We start from the raw sequence: 24797 nt of genomic DNA, 5'->3' as shown, positions 1-24797 counted from the left end.
ATATTACTGCACTTTTAAATTCTTATTTATTGAGTCCTAAGAGTGCTAGGTACTGAGGGAGATACAGAGATAAATGACACCGCATCCAGACATATAGGAATTTTTAATCTAATGGCTCCACCAAATTCAATTAACACCTTTTAGAAACCCACTGTGAGCAAGGAAGAGTACAAAGATAAGACAGGACAGACCAAGGGTGGGGAACCTATGGCCTTCCATGTTCTTGGGTGTGGCCATTTGACTGAGTCCTTGTTCTACTTTACAAATTTTTTTGTTGCATGAAGTTTGGATTCAGTCAAAGGACTGCACTTGAAGACCTAGACAGCCTCAAGACCCACAGGTTCCCCACTCCTGACATAAACCCTACTCTCAAGAATGAAAAAAAATGGCCAGAAAATAACTGGTAGAGGGGAGAGTAAATAAGGCATGTGATCACCAAAATCTCCAAACAAAATAACTTGAGAAATTTGAAGGAGGAAATCACTTTTACCTTGAAGTGTAGGGAAAGATTTTATGGGAGCATTTGTTTCTCTGTTCAGCTTATTGGAGATTTTTGAGAATGGAGAAGCCTACCCAAATGAGAAGGAGGCATATCAGTTAGCAAATAGTTGAATCAGGGATAAAATAGCTTTAGAGACAAGGGAATACTTGAATAAAAATCGTATCAGAAAAGTGTGAAAAGTAGGTGGGAAGACCATCTTAGAATGAATAGATTTAGAGCTGAAAGGACCCTTAGATGCCATGTAGTCCAGCTTCTGTTTTAGGGATGAGGAAACTGAGACCCAGGTAGGGGATGTGACTTAACCGAAGTTATACAGGTAGTAAGTGGCAGAGGTTTTCTGACCCCCAAAATTCTGCTCTTTCCACTGTGTTAGCTGTCTCACATAGTTTCAGAACATAAAAGGATAAGAGAGGTTAATATTCTCAAGTCCATAGGAATCAAACCTGGAAGAGATCTTGAATATCATTAAATTCAAGTTCTTCATGTATAATAGCAGAATTGGTATGTGAACCTAGAACTTGTCATTCTAAATCCTATGCTTTTTGCCCCCTTGCCCCGCCCTCGCCAGAATGTCTTTAAGAAACATTTCCCCTTTAAGTCTCTTGTAAGTCTCCTGTTACATCTGTATTTTTTTTAAAGTAAGCTGTATTTCTAGATTCAACTGTCTCATAGTCTCTTCTTGCCATGTATATAAATATAATAGTGTTTGGTTTTTCATATTTTTGCCATTACGCTGACCACAGGATTCTAAAGCATGACAGTTAACCTTTTTTCTATCTCCTCATTTGTGTTATCAATTGATTTCTTTTAAAACATCAGTTTTATTCAAATTTGGTTGCACAAGTACTAATATGTACACACACGTGTAAAGACATACATGTACACATATACATGGTGTGTATGCATTATATATACACATACACATAGTGTATACACCACATATGCATTATATATACACATACACATAGTGTATACATATACATATATCATATACACATATATAATAGTTAACGAAAGTTTGCAGAATTTGAGCCTTCTATGTGATAGATACTTAATCAACGTAGAAATGAATTAAGTCTTTTTGATTTGAGACAGGAGTTGTTAGTCTTGATTCTTAATGTTATTAATCCCAATAGTTTCACACTAATAAGTTGTACTAAAGGAGGACAGAAATTTTTAGAAAGAAATTAAATGGTTTATGAAGAATCTCTTATTTCTCAAGTATTTTGAAAGAAAGGGTTATCCTTGTGTGTTTCAGTTTAAAGACTCACATCTATGTCTTGGATAACCACAGTAAATACTGTCCTCGTTGATAAGAATATGTCACCCAGGAATCTCTGTTTATATTTTGCAGAACGTCTGTCTGTTCAGTGGGTCCATGTAAGCCTTTAAAATATATGGCCAGTTTCTGCTCCGAGGGTTGGGTCAGAAGGCCATGGAGAAAAGGGGCTGTGGTAAATACCTCAAGTGTTCATGTTGGGAACAGGTTTTCTCATGTCTGTTTTTCTCAGTGGAATAGCTAGGGGGCACTTTGGATAGAGCACAAGCCTCAGTCCAAAGTTGACTTCACACACTTAGTTGGGTGACCCTGGGCAAGTCACTTACCTGTTTGCCTCAATTTCCTCATCTGTAAGATGAGCTGGAGAAAGAACTGGCAAGCCACTCTAGTATTTTTTGCCAAGAAAACTGCAAATGGGGTCATAAAGAGTTGGACATGACTGAAACGACTAAACAATAATAACAGTTTTTCTCAGTACTGAGACTCTTAAGAGGTGAGCAGCTTTCCTGCTGCTCGTAGGGCAGAATGGTTGTGGTAATCAGCTGTATCTATTGTCCACTGTCTTTTAGCAATAGCTGCATTTTTAGCATTAACTGCATTTTTAAAAAGTTGCAAGGGCATATTTTTGGATTTGAAGTGAAGCAGTAACTCCCTTGTCTTGGGAAAATAAGCAGGGTGGTGATTTCTGTAATAGGGTGAGGCCAGCAGGTGGCTTCTGGCAGTGTGACTCCCAGGGTTATTGTACCTTGGTGGAATCACCACCATCTGCTTCTTAGTTTCACAGATTTTGACTGAATCTTATCAACTCACTTAAAGGTGATCAACCTCCAGGAAGTTGCTTCCTGCAACCCAAAAGCATATGAGAGAGGGCTTTCTAAACCACAGTGACAAATAAGTTACTTATAAATGTAGGATTACAGTGACTTGGGATAATGATCTCCTGTCCTGAGCCTTCCCTTTTATGTAGGTGTCACAGAACATACATAGAGCATTGGGTCCAAAGCGAGGAAGACCTGAGTTCAGATCTGGCCTCAAGAAACTTACAAATTGTGTGACTCCTCTGTTCTCCTCACTTTCTGTATCTGCAAAATGGGGATGATGATGGTGTCTGCCTTCCAGGATTTTTTGAGGATCAAATGAGATAATGATAAGTGTTTACCATAGTGCTTAGCACATAGTAAGCTCGATAAAAATGTTAGCTATTATTATATTGTCATCATCATTATTACCCTGGAAACCAAATCATAGATCAGAATGTGATTGGGGAAGGCTCGAATTTAGAGCGGGGGGCTGGGTATCCTTAGGAGATATTTCTAATGAGCTGTAGTAGCCTCATGTCCCAAGTTGGGACAGGCCCCCTCCCCAAAAGGATCATGGCTGCCACACTTTGAAAACCATTGTTTGATAAGGATAGGGATTATTTTTGTGATTTCATGGTATATGTCAGAGACAGCACTTGAATCCAGGTCTTTCTTCCTCAAAAACTAACTCTAGGTCTACCATACCTTACTGCCTATCTGTGTTTTATAGGGACAGGTCTTAATCTCATCAGAAGGGACTCCCCAAATATGCTGTGTAGGGGAAAGAGCAGTGAACTCACAGATTAGGCTCCTCGGTTTTCATTCTGACTGTGTAACAACCAGGTTGTGTTATTAGGCAAATCATTTAAGCTCTCGGGGCCATAATTCCTTCATCTGAAAAATGAAGGTGTTAGATTTAATTAAAGTTTGGTAACTTTTCAGAAAAAACAGCAGTTTGGGGTAATATTCTTAAAAAACGACTCTGTGGAGAGTTGAATTCATATATGTGTTTGTACATGTATGTGCAGACATATATCTGTGTATATAGATGTAAGCACACATATATACAATATGTATATCTACATATAGACACAAATACATGCACATGTGTATAAAGATTTTTATATACTGTATACATACAGAGAAAGTAAGAATGAGGGGGATTTATCTGAACTATCTGCTAAGTTACAGAGCAGTTGTATCTGCATTTGGTAGGTTGAGGGAAACTGTTTCCCCTCAAAGAATTAGACTGATGAAACCACAGATCTTTTTCATATATGTATATATTTTTGAAAGAAATGACCATCCATTAAGCAAACTTTTGTTAAGCCCTGATCTGGGACAGACTCTGTGCGGGTATGTGTCAGGAATACAAAGACGAAAGGTATGAAACAACCCCCTGCCTCCAAAGGAATGGAAAACAACACACACATGAGATAAGTAAATATAAAAATGTATGTACAAGGTAATTTATGGGCAAGGGAACCAGCAAATGGGGAGCTCAGGATAGATGGTCCTTTGGTGTAGATTGTGAGTTTAATGTGACCTTTGAAGGAAGTCAGGGATTTTAAAAGGCAGAGATGAGGACGGACGACATTCCAGTAGTGAGGGAAGCCCTATGCAAAGAAAATCACTCAAGTGGAAGACGAGATATCATGGGTGGAGAACTGAATAGAGGACAGTGTGGTTGGAATGTATGAGATCAATGTGCAGAAAGCCTGGGAAGGTAAACTTGAATGCAAATTGGAAGTTTGTTTTTTGTTCTTGTGGTTAAAGAATTTCATTGGATCTTCTCAAACATGGCAATGCCATGGTTAGACCTTTGCTTTAGATATGGAGGCCACTAGGTGGTATCATAGATAGAGTTCTGGACTGGAATCAGGGAGACCTGAGTTTGAATCCTATAAACAACTGTGTGACTCTGAATAGGTCCCTTAGCCTCTCTGGGTCTCCGTAAAGTAAAGGTATTAGACTCAATGGATTTTAAGGTTCCTTCCAGCTCTTATCACTGTAGTATCTGTGTGCAATATGGATTAAAGAGGGGAGAAACTGGAGTCAGAGAGATCATTTAAGCATTTGTTTTCTAGGCAAAAGGTAATGAAGAGGGCCTGAACTAGTTAGGTTGTGGAGATTGCTGTGTGAATGAAGAGAAGGGAACTGATAGAAGAAGTGAGAAAAGTTGTAGTGATAGAATAGATAAGACTTGGGCAATTCGCGGGCTATGAGGGATGAGGGAAAGTGAATAGTCAAATGACTGCTAGATAGACAGGAGGAAAAAGGATAGGAGTGTAGAAGACAATGGTCCAACTGGTAGGGGCATGGATGGAGTCAACTTGGGCATTGGGGGAGGGCAGGTGAGGAAGGGTGGGGAGGGAGAGGGCCTTGCTGAACGATTGCCTCTGAGGGAGATTTTTGGAAGTGGCAATAAATAGAAAAGAATTCTTCTGGGTTTATGGGGGAAGGTACGTGTATTACTAGACAGCATGGACACCTAGAAATGCATTGTCTTCTAGGGGGATCTAGATCTTTCTGAGTACCAAAAGAAGCAATGAGTAAAAAAACAAAATGTCTAGTTAAATAGAAACTTGTTAACAATAGAACCAGGGTTCTAAGGGCACAGTGAAGGGGGAAAATTGGAATGTGATGAAGAATTGGGAGATGTGCTATTGAAGTGGATACGGATGAGAGAATGGGTAATGGAAGTAGAAAAATGGAGGTACTTTGTTCCAGCTCTAACTTCATCTACTTAAACAATCTCTGGATAAATTATATGAATGTTAAGACAATATCTATCAATACTTCTTAGAGGCATTTTCAATCAATAGAAAACAGTTCAGAAATGAGGATGGAAGAACCAAGAAATATTCATTAATCAACAAGAATTTATTAAACATTTCTCTGTCAAGCACTGGAGATAGAAATTTAAAACCGAAACAACCTCTTTCCACAGGGAGACTTAGTAGTAATATATTCAAAAATCAGCAGTTACTTTGTATGTATGTATATATTACAGACACATGCACATACATGTATGATTGCAGGAGGGGCCTCTAATGACTGAGGAAATTATGAAAGGTCTCTTTTAGGACATGGCACCTTAGCAGAGCCTTTATAGGAATTGGTAGTTCCAGGAGGTGGAAATGAGGAGGGAGAGTGTTCTAGGCATGAAGACAGCCTTTGCAAAGGTGCAGAGGCAAGAGATGGAATGCATTTGGAGAACAGTAAGGGGGCCACTTTGGCTGATATGTGGAGTATGTTGAAGGGGGATGTAATGTGTTATTAGTCTGGAAAGATAGACTGGAGCCAGTTTGTGAGATGCTTTAAATGCAAAATAGAAGAATTTAAATTTTAAGGGTTATGGGAAGCTACTAAGGTTTCTTGAGGAGAGGGAGTGACAACGGTGAGATCTGTAATTGAAGAATTTCAATATGGCAATGTGGAGGAGAACTAGAAAGGGGAGAGACTGGATGCAGAGAAATTAAGTCGAAGGTTTTTGTAACAGTCCAGGGGAAAGGTGGTGAGGGCCTGGATCAGGAGGTGGATTATGTTATAAGCAGAGAGAAGGGAGTAGATGCAGAGGATATTGGAGGTGGAGTCAATAAGACTTGACCACTAATTGGATGTGGCAGATAACTGAGTTGAAGAGTGGAGGAAAACTTTATGAACAGTTTCAGTAGATGTTGGTGCCTACAACATAAGTACAAAAGTTAGGAGCAGGAGGGGGTTTTAGGAGTACAGATAATGAGTTTGAGTTTGGGTGGGATGTTCAGGCAGAGATGCTAAACAGGAAACTAGATGTGAGACTGTAACTCAGGAGGAATATAAAGGCTGGATGTGTAGATTGGGGGAAGTAATTATGAAGAGATGATAATTGAATCCATGGAATCTGATGAGGTCGCTGAAAAAAGAGTGTAGAGGGAGTGGAGGAGAAGGTCCAGGAGAGAGTCTCTGTGATACACACCTACAAAGGTAGCAGGATGTGGATGGTGATACTGCAAAAGTGACCAGGAAAGATTTGCCCTGTAGGTAAGAAGAAAAACAGGATAGTGCATTGTCATGAAAATTAAGGGAGAGTCCAGAAGGGCTATGTTAAAGGCTGCAGAGTTCCAGAAGGATTAGGATGGAGAAAAGGCAATTCAGAGATCCTTGGTTACCTTTGAGAGAGGAGTTCCTCATTCCAAGTGAGTGAGAGGTGAGAAATTGGAGTCAGTGACTGGAGATAGTTTTCCCTAGGAGTTTGATTCAGGATACTTATCAAGTAGCATAAAAGAAAGAATTCTATGACTAGAAAAGCGGGAGAGTTTATCACGTATTGACAGTGAAGGGTAATAGATGGACACCAGATTTAAAAGGATTTTAGAATTTAGAGCTGAAAAAGACTTTAGAAATCATCTGGTCCAACTCAGTAATGTTACAGATAAGGATACTGAGGAATACTATAGAGTTGAACTGACTTATCTCTGGTCATATAGGTGAGGAAGTAGCAGAGCTAGATTTTAACTGTGACTTTGACTACAAATCCGTGTTCTTTCTACCAAGAATTATGAAAAGAATCAGAGGAAGACCTAATATACTGTGCAGATTGTACAAGGAGGATTTATGGAACTACATAAATAAGAACTGCACAGGTGAGATATAGGTGGACTGCTGGTACCCCATCAATGAAGTAAAGGCTTCAGCAGAGTAGAAGGATGCATCTGTGTGTGTTTATGTGTGTGTAACTTGTGTTTATGCATAATATTAAAAATTATTTGAAATAAATTTTCAATTAATACAAATAAATAATGTTCGTTATGGAGTAAGCCTCTAAATCAGGGCTAGTACTTAACCTTTTGTGTCATGGACCCCTTTTGGAAATCTGGTGATACTTATGTACCCCAACTCAAAATAATGTTTTTAAATGTATAAAATAGATAGGATAACAGAGGAGACATAATATAGGTTATCAATTTTTTTTTAAAGTCTTTGGACCTAGGTTAGGAACCACTGTAGTCTAAATAAATCCTGACATTAAAATATCTACATTTTGATTTTTAAAAATAATATTACATATATGTGTGAATGTATACAAATATATATATACATACAATGTAGCATTTTAACAAATTGTTCTATTTCTCTACTAATGCAGACAAGCGCCTTCTTGGTAATTTATTGGGCTCAGGGAGTTTCTGGGATCCATGAGAGGGTAAGTCACTTGCCCAGGATTACATAGCCAGTATAGGATGTGTTCAAAGAAAGACCTAAACTAGGTCTTCTTTGTCTCCAGGGCCAGGTCTCTGGTATTTTCAGGTATAATTATTTTGTCATTTACCTATATCTAAATATCAGATGACTTTATACCAGTTTATTTTTTCTAGTTACACATTTTTGTTTTATTATTTTGTTTGATGTACACAAATTAATACAATAGACCACACCACAGTTATTGCCGGTTTTCAGAAAGCCCTTGTTTTATAGTATGTTATGTATACTTTAGGTACTCAGGGAACGGTTCAATTTTAAAATGTTGTATTAAACATCATTAATAAACTATTCCTCTTTCTGCAGTCTTCTTTATTATAATGAGTTTATTGGATTAGCTGATTGCCATCTTTGAAATTAGGGGAGAGCCTGCTTGGCCCTTTAGAGCTGAGGTGTGGAGAATTAGGGTGAGAGGAGTAGCGAGCCCTGGGTGAGGGATAGAGAAGGGATTGCTGAAGGGATAGATGATTAAGGAGAGGAGGCCCTGTGGAGGCTTTGTTCTCTGGGGGGAAGGAACTTGAGACTTCTAGTTCGGAGCTCTGTTGGTTTCCAAGGGTAGGGTTTCTTGGATTCTGGCATCTAACCCATTTAGATGCTAATGAGAAGAGTCTACACTATACGGATTCATTCCTTTATTTTAGCTAGAGGTAGCATATGTCCAGATGACTGACATTTATGGAGGACTTTAAAGTTTTCAGAGTGCTTTGCATACATTAATTATCTCATTTTGAGTCTTACAACAACCCAGTGAGTGAGGTGCTCTTTCCATTTCACAAATAAGGAAATGTGGGTTTGGCAGGTTATATAAGTTCCTGCTAGTAATTGTCCGAGGCAGGATTTGAACTGAGATCCTCTTGACTCCAAGTTGAGCATTTTTTCTACCATGCCAGGCAACATTGCCTTTCTAGAATATAAATTTCTTAATTCTAGCATAGTATATATGTGCTGTCTCCTCAACTAGGCAGATAAATGTAAGATTCCTTTCAACTTTTAAAATTCTTTGGCTTTATATATGTTACTACTTGAAACGATTACTTAAGATGGCTAATCATATAACAGTAACTTAAATTGTAAAGCCCTTTAATCCATGGTATCTAAATTTTTTTTAGTTTCTGTCACAATCCTTGAATGACCTTAGGATCATAGGATTTATGGAAGGATCCTGAGATGGAGCATACTTCTTACTCTGGACATTTTGTATTTCTGGTTTGTCTTCTACACAATTTTATTTTTCTGGGCCATTGTTCATATATTATTTAGTATAATATATTGTAATTCATTAGGCCAAGAACATGAATGAAGGGAAAGTTTTTGACCATCATTCCATCATTTTAATACCCTTCCTCATCCATGACATATATGCTCTAAAGCACAAATTCTTAACCTGAGGTCCATGAAGTTGTATATTTGGCTACCTATATTTCAATATAATTGCCTTTTTTTGTTATCATGTTTTATGTATTTAAGAGTGCTTTTTTCAGAGGAAGGATACATAGTGTCCAAAGGGTCTGCTGTACAAGAAAGGTTAAAAACTCCTACTGTGAAGGGTTAGGAGAGGGGTAGGTATTCTGAGCAAGAAGACTTGGATGTGTTGAGAATGAGAAGTATATGAAGAGATAAAACTATTCCATACCCATGTTATGGCTGGGAAGTGGGTGTGGGTTAGATGGTTTTTATGTTTATGTAAGGAGAAGTCTATCAAGAGGGGATTTGTTCGGTGCAGAAGTATTAAGGAGCAAAGGCCCCTCCAGGAGTACCTCATCACTTCTTAGAAATAGCCCTTGGATCCTTTTCAACCAGTGAGTCATAAGTGGCTGACATATAGTGGGCAGTTAGTAAATGCTTATTAATTCATGACTGATTGAAATAGCCCTCGAATGCTTTGAGTATAGTGACCAAAAGAGGATGCCTTATCTCAGTGTCTCTATAGGTGTATGAGCCAATAAAGAAATGTGCTTTTATGTATCATCTTTCTTCCTTCTCTGACATGCATCAGAATCCATAATTCATAGTAAGCACAGGAGCCCTGAGAGTGGCAGCATCCTTCCATGCTTAGATCATAGGAACTGCTTCTAGCCCAGTCCTCACACTTGTCATCTGTGGAAACAAATTCTGTGGGGAAAGGGCCAGCCATCCCCAATGACTGCCAACCAACTGCTACTCACAGGGAAGGAAAGCTGGCCTCGCTGAAAAAATAAGTCAGACCTATTAGCTATATTCTGGTTACAGGGCATCCAAGAAACACAGATTCTTTTGTATTCTGGTTGTCGGTGTTTGAAATCAGTCATTTCAGTCAACAAGTACCCAGAAATATCAATGCACTCTGAGCAGAAGAGATAAGAGGCAACATGTACCAGTTACATCAAACCACCACCGCCATCTTAGCTAGTCTGTTCCCTCAGAACCTGATGGAGACAGCCTAGAACCTATGAGCCCAACAGCCTAAATAACAGTAGGGTCCCCCAACCCACCTGACCTATCTCCAGCCTGGTCTTTCAGCCATATTTGAGAGGAAAATTCATTGTGGATAAGGGGTCCATCTTTCTCATCATCAACAGCTGCTGACCAGTTTCCACCAATTGGCATGACCACAGGAGGTTTGGGAGTGACAGACAGATATCTGGTCCTACTTCCAATCTAGCCCTCATGGCCATCACTCAGTGAAGCTAATCTTGCAGAGACCAGTCTTCCCTGCCATCTGCCACTCAGAGGGCAAGTATGCCAGTCTAGTGAAGTAGGAGGACTCCCCTAGAAGACAGAAGGCAGTATGTGCCAGGCACTACCACTCTTGACCAGAACCATCTCCCCTCAGACTTTGATAAAGAACACCCGAGACCCTGAACTCCAAATTCTTTTGAATGCCTCTAGCCCCTCTCCTTCAGCCGTCATCCTGGACAACAACTCCACTGGACATGTAGCCTGGTAACTGTTCCTTCAATCAATCAATAAAAATTTATGAAGTTCCTACTATGTGCTAAGTGTTGCAGAAAGAAGCAAAAATACAATCCCTGCCCTCATGGAGCTTCTACTCAAATGGTGCTACAGCCTTAGCATCTGATGACTCGGAGGAGAAAGTTCTTGTTACCAGAGTCCTTGGCATTGTCAAATGGTGCAACGCCAGAAACTGATATCATTTTTGTCTGTGGAAATGACCTTAAAAAAAAGAGACATTAACATCTGCTTTGCTGCTTTGCCTTAAGGACCATGAGACCTTTCCAGCTGACTTGCAACTGAAACCCACCATATGTTATCTTTCCCGCATTAGAATACGAGCTCCTTGTTGTCTTATTTTATTGTTTGGTTCCCCATTGCTTTGCAGAATGCTTTGCATGTAGTAAGCACTTAATAAATGCTCTATTCATTTATAATTAGAAAGTGGATCAGAAAAGAAATACCGATAGTTGTCCTTGACCACAGAAAATATAGCCCCTAAAGGGAATTCCAGTCATTTCATTTAAAAAATAAATCAAAACTATTAGACAAACCCTAGTCAATGGAAATTCAGCAATATGGGATTCTTAAGTATCTCATCATCAGTGTTTGAAATCAGTCTGTCAGCAAGCATTTATCAAGCACTTACCATGTGATAGGCACCGTGCTAATCATCAGGGATACAAAATAGGGTCAAAAATCACTCTTGTTCTCAAGGAGATCATATGTATGCAAACCACTGTGTACCAAGAAGCTATAAACAGGATACATTGGAGACACAACAAAGAGAAGGCACTAGAATTAATTAAGAAGGATCAGGAACAGCCCCCTGTATAAGGTGGGATTTCAGCTAAGACTTGAAGGAAGCCAGGGGAGACAGTAGGTAGAGAGGGAGAGAATTCCAGGCATGGACAGCCAGTGGAATGCATGGAATCTGGGAATGGCAAGTCCTGTGGAACAGCCACTGGATCTCAGTGTGTGGACATAAGTAAGGTGTAGGGAGACTGGAAAGGTAGGAAGAGACTGTTACTTTAAGGGCTTTAATAGTGAAATAAAAATCTTTATTTGATCCTGGAGGTAATAGGAATCAGTAAATGGAAGTAACTGAACCAGGGGTAGAGTGGGGTGACATGTAGGAGGAATGACATCACATGCTAGGCCTGCCCTTTCAGAAGATCAGTTTGACAGCCAAGTGGAAGGTGTACTGGAATTGGGAGAGACTAAAAATCACTGGGTACTCTGTTTGCTTTTAGACAATAAAACTCAAGACAAAAGTTGTAAAACAGGGCACCTCTATCGCTTTCCATACTCTTCCCTCACCCCATTCCTTCCTTCTGCCCTCTGCCTGCTCGGTGGCTTTAGCACCTCCCTTAAACATTTCCCTATTTCTTATTCTTTTCCTTCAATTAATTAATCAGTAAGCATTTAGTAAATGTCTACTATGTGCCAGGCCCTCTGCTAGTCTTTGGGAGTGTGAGGTATGAAAAGTGACACAATCTCTACCCTAAGGAGCTTGGAGAGATGGGGACAAGAAGTATGTATAGAATAAGTTGTGGTGTATGATTATGGTAGAATACTACTGTGCTATAAGAGATGATGAGCTGGATGATCTTAGGAAAACATGGGAAGACGTGCACAAAATAACAGCGAAATGAGCAAAACTGGAGAATAATTGTATATAGCAACCACAGTATTGTTTGAAGAACAACTCTGAGTGACTAAGTCATTTTGACTATTATAAATTCCCAAATTAACTACAAAGGACAATGTGAAAGAAGATACTCTCTGTATCCAGAGAAAGAACTGATAAATAGAAGTATGTATAGAATGGTTTTACGTGTGTGTGTGTGTGTGTGTGTGTGTGTGTGTAATGATAGCCATCTCTAGGGTGGAGGGGGAGGGAAGAAAAAAAGGAAAAAATGTTAGTTATATAATAACTTTATTACATGTTGAAAAGAAATAGAAGTTGCGTATGATAGATTTGCAGTTTCATGTGCAATCATCTTTTTCTGTTCTACTATACTATGGAAATGCTTGTTTTATTTCTTAAGTTCAGAATAAAACAGAAGTACGTATAGAAATAAATGCAATTTAAATGAAGTTTTATAAATACACATATGTGTGTATATATATCAACACACTCAGAGGAGTTAAAGGTAGTTTGGGAGGGAGGGTAATAGTTTGCAGGGAATTTAGGTGGGGGGAATCAGGAAAGTTTCATGGAAATAATGGTACTGTGCTGTGTCTTAAGGAAAGTGAGGGATCCATTGAGGCAGAGGTTAGGATGTGGGATGAGGCACATGGGTGTTAGAGTGTCATGTGTGAGGAACACAGTAGGCCAGTTTAGCTGGATCCCAGAGTGTGGGAAGGCGTGCAGTGTCCCAACAATGCTAGAAAGACAGGTCAGAGCCAGGATATGTAGGGCTTTAAAAACTAAACAGAGGAGTTTATATTTGATCCTTGAGGCAATGGGAAGCCGCTGGTATTGATTAAGTAAGAGGGTGGCATAATCAGATCTAGTAGGAAAATTCCTCTCCTAGCAGTGTGTAGGATGGACCAGAATGGTGAGAGACTTGGTGACCAATAAGACTGTTGTAATAGTCAAGGTGAGAGGTGATGGGGACCTGAACTAAGGTGGTAGCTATGTTGGAATGAGGTTCGTTTTGCTGTTCCCCCAGAATAGGGACTATATTTATGAGTTCACTAATAAAAGGGAACTCCTATCCCCTTTACCAATGCAAAGTCAATACTTTCTCTTTACTTTGGCATTCCAGAGAGTTAATTTAGAGGTTAAGGGACTTACGCAGCATCACACAGCCAGGATACATCAGAGGTGGGATGAGAACTCAAACTTTCTACCTCTGAGACCAGTTCTCAGTACATCATGACAAAGACAAAAGCAGCTGGCAAACCCAAAGAAATTGGAAGTATGTGTCTGGAGAGTTTTAGGCTTGTATTTCCCCAAAGAGAGGAGTGAGGAGTCTGACGGATTTGGGAGGTGATGATAAGGGTGTGTGTGAGTGTCCAACTTAGGTCACATTTTCTAAAGGTTTGAGCTATTTCCTTTATGATCTTTGAGGAATGAGGCAGGTGGCCTTGTGGGTTATTATTCTTTTCCGTCTGCCATCCACCCCCTGCATTATTCTCTCCAGGCCTCTAGAAACCCAGCTGTTTTCTCTGTAAGTTACATTCCTATGGAGCTACTGGTCTTACATGAATATCCCTTCAGTTAAAAATTTTCTTTATCTATCCCATATGGATGATAACCTTTTGTTTGGATAGATTGGACCAACAGGCATGTCAGGCTATCGTGTGTGTGTGTGCACGTGTGTGTGTGTGCACGTGTGTGTGTGTGTGTGTGCGTGCATGCACATGCTAACACAACTGCAAAGAATATATAAATGTAATTGATAGAAGGTAGAAACAGTAGCAAATACTATAGTCACAAACTGTAGATTTAAAAGACAATTTGTGTACCAGTAATATGATCTTACTGAAAGCACATGCCTCACTTGCTTGATGAGTTTTCCTGTCCTTTTGGACTCTGCTGAGTTGGTTGAACAATTTCAAGATGCAACTCCACAGTTAAATTCCCATGTCTCATCATGGTATGCAGTTGACCTTGGGTTCTCATAGACTTTGCCAGTAAAGGCAAACTTTGACAGGTTCTCATGGACCCATATGGTCCCAGCCCCAGACTGTGTCTGCTTCCCAAGGATCAACTTTACTGACTATACAGACTCATCACCAATACACTGGCTACTTGGTAATTAATTCTTCGACCTTTGTGATCTGTAATACAAATAGAAAGTGACACTCAGACTTGCAGAAAGTGACACTCAGACTTGCTTCTGCGCTGATGGTGGCAAAATGGTGGAAAAGGAAGTATTAAGAATCAAACAATTTTTAAACTTTAACTTCTATCAGAGACAGAGAGTAGTAGCTCAGTGAATAAAGCACTGGACTCTATCAGCAAGACTTGAGTTCAAATCCAGCCTCAGATACTTCCTCACTGTGTGACCCAATGCAAGTCACTTAACCTCCCATTACCTGACAAAATGGTTCCCCTGGCTCCAACTGGTGAAGGAAATGGCAAACCACTCTGGTATGTTTGCCAAGCAAAGCCCAAGTGAGGTCAGAAAGGGTCAGACATGACTGAAATGATTTGAACAACAACAAACTTCTCAGCTCAGGAGGGGCCATCAGCACTTTGGGTGGATCTCCTGTGGCAAAATTATAAAAAGAAAGGAGTATAAGATAGTCAGAGAGGGAAAGGTTATGGTCTGCATCTGTGGAGGGTGATGCTCACATCCGTGCCACCGAAATCTATTTTAATATCTGAGTAGAATAAATGAGCAAAAGATTTATTTTGGCGCCATGTAATTGAGTAATTCAGTGTTGGCTGATATTGGATACTTAATAAATAGCGATGTCAGCGCTAATGAGCCAGATGCAGGTGGCAAACAGCGCTATTAGAACAGATCCTAGGAATTTAAGTACTTCAAAGACATTCTTTAAGTGTTGCCGGGGCATTCATATTTGGTACTGAGGTGAAAAGGTTGGCTCTCCTGGTGTGAAAATCGGGCATCTTGAAATTAGATAAATTAGGACAGATCTGCACTTCATCTGCTGTTATAGAAAACTGAGGCGTAAGGAGGAGAGTGTCTCAGAAGGCTCACATTGCTCTAAAATCACAGGAGTCTGATGAGCTGAGAAAATGACCCTAGTCTGATGATTTGATAGGTACAGTTAATTTCCCATTTCTGTCAAAAAAGTATGTACCTTGGATCCTAAAAATTTAGATGGCAAGTCTCAAATTTTAATCAGTTTTATTCTCCTATGTTTGGAGTGTATTTTTCTCATAAATTTTGTGTCTGTGAGGGAAGTGGCCTCAGTTTATTTGGTCTAGTGATGTGAGTTGACTAGGAGAAGGAGAATAACTGTAAATATATTATATACGTATATACAGACATGCTTACATACATACACACATGCATATACATATTAATACACATACACATACACACATAAAAAACTGGGAGAATGAGGCATCCTGACTATAGTTGTTAGCTGGCTTTGGCATCCAGGAGATTTCAATACAAGTCCTGTGTCTTTTACATACTGTCTGTGCGACCCGTGGGCAAATATACTTAGTCTCTTACTGTTCTGGGGCTGGAGAACCTGTGTCCCAGAGGCCACCTAAGACGTTCTAAGTCCTTGGATTCGGCCTTTTGACTGAGTCCAGGTTTTACAGAACAAATTCTTTTATTAAGGATAAATAGACTGAAGATTAGACTGAGATAAGATTTAGACTAAAATTATGCATTAATGAGAATTGCTGATGGTAGAAGTGGTTTTATATATATATATATATGTATGTATTACAATAGTTAAAATTTAGGTTTTAAAGTTTACAAAGTCCTGTGTATACTGTATATTGCATGGACCTCACAACCTCCCTGTAAAATAAGTGCTATTACCTCAATTTTATTGATGAGGAAACTGAAGTTCATAGAGTTAAAATAACTTTCTCATGGTTGGTCGCACAACAAATATGTGCATGAAGTAGGATTCTCCGCCTGCCATCTTCCTATCACCAAATCCAGGGAAAATTTGACAAGCAATAGTACCATTTATTTTTTAAAACTTAATAGGCAACTGCTCTGTAAAGCAAATACTAGGAACTCATCTTATTTTCAGGGATAATTTGTGGGGAAAACCAGTCAGTTAGCACATTCTATTGATCTGTATTTTTGATAGATATATGAAGTCATGAAGAACTACACATGATCTCCTTTGCAGTGTTTGCACACATACCTAACAGATGAAATTAAAGTAGACTCAGATTTATTAGGCTCTTACTGTGTGCACAGACCAGTGCTGGGTATTCAGAGATGGAAACACTATAGAATTTCTGCCTTTAAAAAGAATAAAGTTTCCAGAGAGGGTGGTGGTGGTGGTTTACACAAATGATTAGGCTAGAAGGTGAAATGATAAAGGAAAAGGACAGAGGAGGCAATTTTAGTGAGAAATTTGAGGGAAATGATTACTTTCAGAGGAAGGAGAGGAATTAAAGAAAGCTATGAGTAGGTTACACATAGGCTTGTTTGTGAAGGGAAATGAACCAGTGGAGGTGCGCAAGGGAGTCTGTTGATAGCTTGGGAGACATTTGGGAGGATGTAGGAGCAGCCTGGGAAGCCACTTGCATCCAAGTCTCCGTGAAGCGGTGGAGGTGGTTAGGACTGCCAAAGGAAACAGGACAGAGAAAGAAGACAAATGTGCCAAGGAGACAGTCTTAAATTACACCAACCCTTTGGAGTAGGGAGAGAAAGCTAAACCAATGAAGAAGCAGTCAGTAGGAAGGAGAGTCAGGAGACACCAGTGTTAACAGATCTCGTTGTGGGTGAGAGTATCAAAAGTCAAAGGCCATTGGAAGGATAAGGAGGATGGGACCTGAGAAAAGGTCACTGGATTTGGCAATGAAGAGGTCACTGAAAATCCAGAGCACTTTCGGTACAAAGTAAGGGGTGGAAGTCTGCCCTCCACTAAGTGGGGAACCTCAAGCAGCTCTGACCCCTTATGTGCTATTTTCTGTTTGTAGCCATAGTTAGGGGACTCACAGTCTTTCATCAACAACAAGCATGTTCTATTAGTTTTGATGTATCTCTACACCTGCCAGGGATTCTTCATCATGGTCCCTAGGTATTGCAGGTATGTCTCCTAGCCCCAGAAGGGAAAGAAGAGGTGAGAATGAATGAAGAAAAAGAGATATTTAGGTGTAGAGGAAGGGAGATAAGAAAACTCAGATTTTTTTCATCAGCTAAAAGAAAAGGAGGAGAAATAGAGTTGTTGACCTGACTGAGGAGATTTGGAGTAGCCTCTGGGGGTAGTATAGGATTGAGTCAATAAGAAATGAATTGAAAGGGAGGAATGAAGCATTTCTTAAGTTGCTAGTATGTGCCATGTGGTATAGCAGTAAGAGTCCATTAGAGCATGAATTTTTGTAGTAGACCAAATGACCAGTTCTAGCAGGGCGCAGCAGCTCTGGAGGAGGAATGGAAAAAGCAGATGATGGGATTGATTCTGAGGTGGAGATTAGCAGGAATGGGAACTGTTAAGAGAATGAGAGAACATGAGATTTGGTGTAGGGCACTGAATTGTAGGAATGACTTTCTGGTCTCCACCGAAGGGGCAAGGAAGTGAAATCAGAAGAAAGTTGAAGGACTAAGAGAAGGAGTGTCCTCATGAGGGTGGAGTACACCAGGTATAGCACTGAGGCCTGAGTGCGGGGGAAGAGTAGACTATGGTGATCATGGAGGAGGGGAAGTCCCAGAGTTTAGGATCGTGGCGTGATAGTGAGGTCAAAGATTTCAACCACCTCTGTGGGTGGCTGAAGTAGAGCACAGTTAGAGATCATGGGAGTTGAAGAGGTCGATAAGAAAGAGGCCATTGTGCGACTATACTATGTACAAAATACGAGGCAGTAAGTTACCTTATATTTTAAATAACCTCTGTAGAAATAACCCCCTGTCACACAGCATGTGACAGTATGCAGTGACATAGTAGAGGCCACTAGTTTGGCACAGTGAGTAGAGCGCTAGAGTTGGAGTCAAGAAAACCCCTGAGTTTAACACTTACTAGTTCTGGGCAAGTCACGGAACTGTCTGCCTCAGTGTCTCCATTTGTAAAATGAGAATCATGGTAGCACCTGTCCTCCAGGGAGGATGAAATTTGTCAAATACTTTACAAACCTGGAAGTGCTATATAAATATTAGCTTTCTTGATAAAGATGATGATAATGTGAGATAGAGATTTAAGCTTAATGAGTATTGAGAAAAGGGATAGTTTGTTGAGAAGGCAGTATGGTGCTGTGTCTTAGAACATGAGTAGGCTTTATATTGTCAGAGGACATCCCGAGAGAGGGTCCAGAGTTTTGGAAAAGGAAAAAGAGTGTGATCTTGTGTAGTAGATGGCAAGGAAACGATACTCATTCTGGCTTTCCAGACATGGCAGAAATGCTTTCAGTGAATGGGGGAGGGGGCACATCTCCCCTTTGGTCCCTTTGGAGTTTGTTCCTATAATCAGTTGACATGGCAACCAGAACCCTGTTTCTAGTTGATTTTCTCTCTCTCTCTCTTTTTTTCATTGTTGTTCTGCCTGAAATCTTCTTTAATTAGTCCTTTTACAAATGTCTTTCTTTTTAACTTTACGCTCAGTAGCAGAAAATGAGTTCAGTGAAGACTTGTTTCATTTTTCAGCTTTGGAGTTTCCTGAGATGGTCTTCGGGAGTGGACTCAGCGCTAAGAACAGATGTCCCAGTGACTGGCAGTTTTGATTGTTTTGGGTTTCACTCAGTCAAGGGAGGATAGACAACCTATTAGTCAGACTGGACAGAACCGTGACTGGTAAGAAATCTTTATTTTTTAGCCACTGTGTGCTTATAAAGGGGATGTTTCTTTAAGAAGACAGAAGGACTGATAAGAATGTACAACCAAATATAAAGAGATAAATCCTTATTTCCTGTACTTCATCCTGCAATCCCAGTTAGGCTAGATGTGGCAGAGAAGAGAATGATCTCATCCTTCTTGTTCCTTCTTTTTGCACCTTTCTTTACTCCTCATGCCTGGATTCTTCTCTTGATGCTGAGAAAGGAGTTGAATGGGTTGGGGGTGGGTGGATAAGGAATCCCTGACTGCAGTTAGTTTTACAAATTGCACTTTCTCCCTACTTAGACCAGCAGTCAGTCAGCCAACAAGTATTTATTAAGCACCTCATTTGTGCAAGGCATAAGAATTAGAGATAAAAAATAAAGACAAAACTGATCTCTGCTCTCAAGGAATTCACATTCTAGTGGGAGAGACTACATGTGAGTTACTAGACCAACAGAGAGGTATAATAGATAGCAGGTAACTTGAGAAGAAACAGCACTGGCATCTGGGGGGACCAGGAGAGCCTTCTGCAGAAGGTGAGTCCTGAACAAAAGACAAAGAGACTAAGAGGTGGAGGTAAGAAGGGAGAGCCCATAGAGATGGGAAGTGGAGGAGATGGAGGGTTCTGGGAAAGGAACAAGTAGGTGAATGGACGTGGGAGGGAGTAAAGGGCAATCCTAGAAAGGTTAGAAGGGCCATGTTGTAAAGAGCTTTAGAAACCACATTTGTAGAGAAGAGCCTGCTCAGCAAGATGAGGGTTCTATGTCTTACATGCCCTGGGGTTTTCTTGCCTTGGTGCTTCCATTTCAAAAATCCCAAGGTTCTCTATGTGGAGGAAGGAGATTTTAGGTCATTTTCCATAGAACCAAAGATCTAGAGCTAGAAGTGACTTTTAGGGGTCTTCTTGGCCAACCTCTTCAGTTTACAGATGATGAAACTGAGGTCCTGGTAAAACAGATAGGGCAAGTCTTCTGTTTTCATTTCAGTCAATAGGTCAGTAAGTAAATATTAAGCTCCTACTATGTGCCAGGCACTGTGCTAAGCCAGGGCGATATGAGTAAAGTCAGAAGGCAATCTCTGCCTCAAGGAGCTCACAATCTAATGTAAGCATTTCAATTTAAGTTACATTCAGTGAGCTCCTTTTGTGTTCATGGTCTGGGTGTTAGTAGTGAGATGGGGGGAGGTGGAGGGAACAGGGAAGGATGTGCTAATAAAAAATATACAAGTAAAGCAATTTTCCTTGCTCTCAAGAAGTTTATAATCCAATGTATGTAAAACCCATATAAGATTGCATGCCATCTTGGGAAGGAAGAAAATTTAAAATTTATGGAAGTGATTGTTGAAAACTAAAAACAAATAAATTAATTTTAAAAATTTATAATCCAGTGGATTTGGGGCAGTTGGAATTATCAAGGGTGAACAGCTCCCTGTAACAGATCAACTAGATGGGTACAAGAATCGAGTGTTGACCATTCTTTTGGTGATGATGGGTCTTATAAGTTCTAAGTAGTCAGATTCTTGATCATAGAAACTAAGTGGGGTAGAAATCAGGGCTTTTAAGTCCAACACTAGGCATATCATCTTTAGTAAGAGATACTTGTATTGATTACTCTGGTACAGTGCTAGACCCGGAATTAAGACTAGTTTCTAATAAAAGGTGGTTGAGGAATTGGAGTTGAAGCATAGGGAGATAGATCCAGAAGGGAGAACTTGTAGGAAGTAGCAGCTGGGTAGTAAACTTGTTATTTTGGCTTCTTTCCGTCTCCTTCTGATTCTTCTCTTTTCTCCCTTATCTGACCATGATATTGACCCAGAGTGTATTTTTGACAGGGAAAATTTTTTTTTGTTCTTTTTTTATTTTAAAAAAGTTACCCCTTGATTCTTTGTCATTTCTGTCTCAAAACTTGATTAAAGTTATTTAAATTTGTGGGGTTGGGGAGAGGAGTCAGAGAGGAAGAGAGAGAGAGAGAGAAAGAGAGAGAGAGAGAGAGAGAGAGAGTATTCCTCAGTAGAAAAATATAATTCTTCTTGCATGGCATAGTAGTTAGGCTGCCTGACATATTTATTCTCTGAACACTCTTGATTAGCTTTCACCAGCAGTGGGGTACATAGAAAAAAATGTTAATTCTGGAGTCTTAAATTCGAATACCACCTCTGTGTTTACTGCCTATGTGATGTTGGACAAGATGCTGAACCTCCTTGGACCTCAGTTTCCTCATCTGTAAAGTGAAGGGGTTGAATGAAGTGGTCTTTGATTTCCTTTTTCCCCTCCATTTCTTAGAAGACTCAGTGAATGATGATTAGATTACTTAATGGAAATATCATGACCCTTTTGTACCTTGTTAGGTCACATTCCTGAGAATAACCAGATTTTTTAGGTGTTTGAGGCTTACAGCTTGCCCACAGATGTACTAGCACATCTCCAGCACTGACTTTGGAACTGAGTGCCAGACTAGCATTTTTAGCTCCTTGATTGAACCAGCTCAACATGTCTAAAACTCAGCTCATTGCTTGCCCCGAGAGCCTCTGGCAGCATTGTATAGTGAATAGCTTTGGATTTGGAGGCTGGATTAGATGCATTTAAATCCCACCTCAGAAATTTAGTAGCTGCCTGCCCAGTAAAGTACCTTCTCTCTGAGCCTCAGTTTCCTTATTTGTAAAATGGAGACAAAAATAGTGCACCTTCTCAGAGCTATTTTGAGGATCCAGTGAAATATGGGAAGCAATGTGATAAGATGGAAAGAATGCTTCCTTTGGATGTGAGTTCAAATCTCATCTCTGCCACTTATTATCTGTGTGACCTTGGACAACTGTGCCTTTGAGGCACAGTTGGGCTTGATAACCTAAATTCATCAAATATGTGACTGGAGACAGCTGGGTGGCTCCATGGAGCCTAGAGTCAGGAAGACCTGATTTCAAATCTGGTCTCTGATACTCACTAGCTGTGTGACCTTGGGCAAGTCACTTAACCTCTGTTTGCCTTAATTCACTGGAGAAGGAAATGACAAACCACTCTAGTATCTTTACTAAGAAGAACCCATATGAGATCATGAAAAGTTGGACATGACTGAACAAATCTGTGATCCATTGATCATTTGTAATGTAACGTACATAAAGCCCTTTGTAGATCTTTAAGTACTCTATGAATACACGTTATTATTAGTAGTTATTTATTATATTTTTTAAGGGTATTTATGTTGTCTTTCTCCCAGATACTCAGGTCCATCCCTTTGGAGTTGTCATTAACTTGTCCTTTTCCTTCTCACGCATCAAATATCAAATCATGTTAATTTTTCCTTTTTGTTGTACCTTAAGTTGGAGACTTTTACACTTTTACTGCTGCCAATTTGGGCAGCTCATTAGCTAGCACCTGGTCTGCCAAAGTGACTTCCTAGCAGATATCTCCCTCCAAGCTCTTCCCTTTTTATTTCATCCCACACTCTGCTTTCAGATTAGTCTGACCAGAATACAGGTTTAATCCTCTGCCCTCCCTTTCCTCCCCAGACCACTATGATGCCTACTGAATAAAGATAAGTCTCTTTAGCGTAATCTTCAAGATGCTTTGCAATCTGATCCCAGGCTACTGTCTTGGCTTACTATACCCTCTTGCCCATTGGTATTTGCTACTTCAGCCAAACTACATATTGTGTTCTGGAAGAACATCACTCATGGTTTTCTGCCTCTACACTGCCACTTTCTCTATCACAACTCACCCATCTCTGTCAGTTAACATCTGTGGAAGCCTTTCCTTATTCTCTACAATTTAGAAGTAATTTTTCCATTATCTGATATCTCAGAGCATTTTGGGCAGTTAGGTGGCACAGTGGATAGAATGTCAGGCCTGGAGTCAAGAAGACTTATCTTCCTGAGTTCAGATCAGGCCTCACATACTTAGTATCTGTGTGTCTCTGGACAAGTCACTTAACCCTGTTTGCCTCAGTTTCCTCATCTGTAAAATGAGCTGGAGAAGGAAATGGCCAACCACTCCACTATTTTTGCCAAAAGAATTCCAAAGAGGGTCATGAAGAATCATATTACAACTGAAACAACCAAACAGCAAACAGAACATTTTCTTTTCCTTTCCATAGGATCATAGATTTAGATCTATGAACATACATCATATGATATGTGAACATAGATCAGTGATGTTAGAAGTCATTGAGTTTTAACCTTCCCATTTTACATATGAGGAAAATTAAGTGACTTGCCCAACACACAACTGATAATTTCCTGCAGCAGAATTTGACCTCAGGCCTTCTGATTCCTAAGCACACTCAATATACAGTGCCACCTAGCTACTTCTTTTCTTTACTCATTGTATTCTAATTTATGTTATTATTTTTCAGAGAGGGTTGGGGCTCTCTGTTTATCTTGGTATCTTTCCTAATCCCTAGTACAGTTCTTTGCAAATGATAGGCACTTAATAAATGTTTGAATGAATTAGTTGGGGCTGTTCTCAATATTCCTTCTGGCTCCAGTGGCTTCCTTCAAAAAAAGTAAGGAAAGGGATGTTTTGATTGAAAAGTAAGAAAGTAGAGCTTCCTAAAGGCTGAGATCTTGGCAATTTCTGGGTTATGCGAAGATGTTTTCTTCCTTAGGCGTCTAACCCACTTGGATGTATTTATTCATTTGTGCTGCCAAAGGTCCTTTTAAATCTATAATGAAAAATTTATTATGAGTGAAGATGAGATTGCTTTAGGTTTCAGACAGTTTTAATTTCTGGCAAGTCTTCTCAGTGTTTAAAGGGCACATTTTCAAAAGACAGAAAAGAATTCCCTCCTCTCCCCCCTTTTTTTCCCTTTAAAGACTTACTTGGCTCGTCAGATCTGTCAGATGTTTTCTTTCTTTAAAGATTATTTGATGGAAGCATTTCTTCAAAGGGATAGACCTCAGTATCAGCCTCATCAGCAACCTTTTGGCCAAGAAACAATTGAAACTAAATCTATTTTCGTGATTTATTTTTCTACTTTGGGGTAGAAATTTGATGATTAGTAGTAGCAGAAATATCACCAATTCTAGAATATTAGAGTCTTTGAGGTCATCTAGTCCAGCCTTTTTATTTTATAGATGAGGAAACCAAAGCCCAGGGAAGAAAAGTAACTTGATCCAAGGTCATGTAGGAAAGAGCAGACCAAGATTTGAACAAAGGTCTCCTAATAAACCATTTAATGTTAAGTATTTCAGCTAGACCATGTTTCCTCCCTACAAGAATGAAGAAGAACATGGTTGACAGAAATATATCCCAGGTATCATTCCAATTGGTAGAAGGTTGGTAGGTACTAGAGGAACATCTCTAGAACTTGTGATCTATTGTGGGTATTCCTGTGTGGTAGTTGTCATCCATATTCCCTCCTATAAGATTATTGAGGTGGGGGAGGGGGTTACCAAAAATACTAGAGGCTTCCTAGAGTTCTTCAAACTTGTCATGGATGCCAGTAGACTGCATAGGCTATCTGTCGATTTTCTCTCAATCTTGCTACTCAACTGTCTCTTTTTTTTGCTGGTCATGAATTTCTCTTATGACTTATTTTACACTTTTTGTACCACCACGAGTAGAATATTGGTATTAAATCGATGGACATTTGTTATAGAGAGAAACCTATGGTCATAAA

At 39.7% G+C, this 24797-nt stretch overlaps 1 protein-coding gene across 3 annotated transcripts in view; it reads left to right on the top strand.

Moving 5' to 3' along the window:
• Positions 1 to 24797, top strand: part of GRB10 (growth factor receptor bound protein 10) — a 262309-nt gene that overhangs the window by 35771 nt on the left and 201741 nt on the right. For 2 of the 3 annotated variants that reach the window (XM_072598165.1, XM_072598161.1), the window contains exon 2: positions 19015 to 19161. The exons of the other annotated variant lie outside the window; for it this stretch is intronic. The gene's annotated coding sequence lies outside the window, so the exon portion shown is untranslated. The remainder of the gene's footprint in view (positions 1 to 19014; positions 19162 to 24797) is intronic. 3 annotated transcript variants of the gene reach the window in all.

This window comes from Notamacropus eugenii, chromosome 3 (genome assembly GCF_028372415.1).
Source record: "Notamacropus eugenii isolate mMacEug1 chromosome 3, mMacEug1.pri_v2, whole genome shotgun sequence".
Taxonomy (NCBI): Eukaryota; Metazoa; Chordata; class Mammalia; order Diprotodontia; family Macropodidae; genus Notamacropus; species Notamacropus eugenii.
This window is presented reverse-complemented; position numbering and strand designations above follow the sequence as displayed.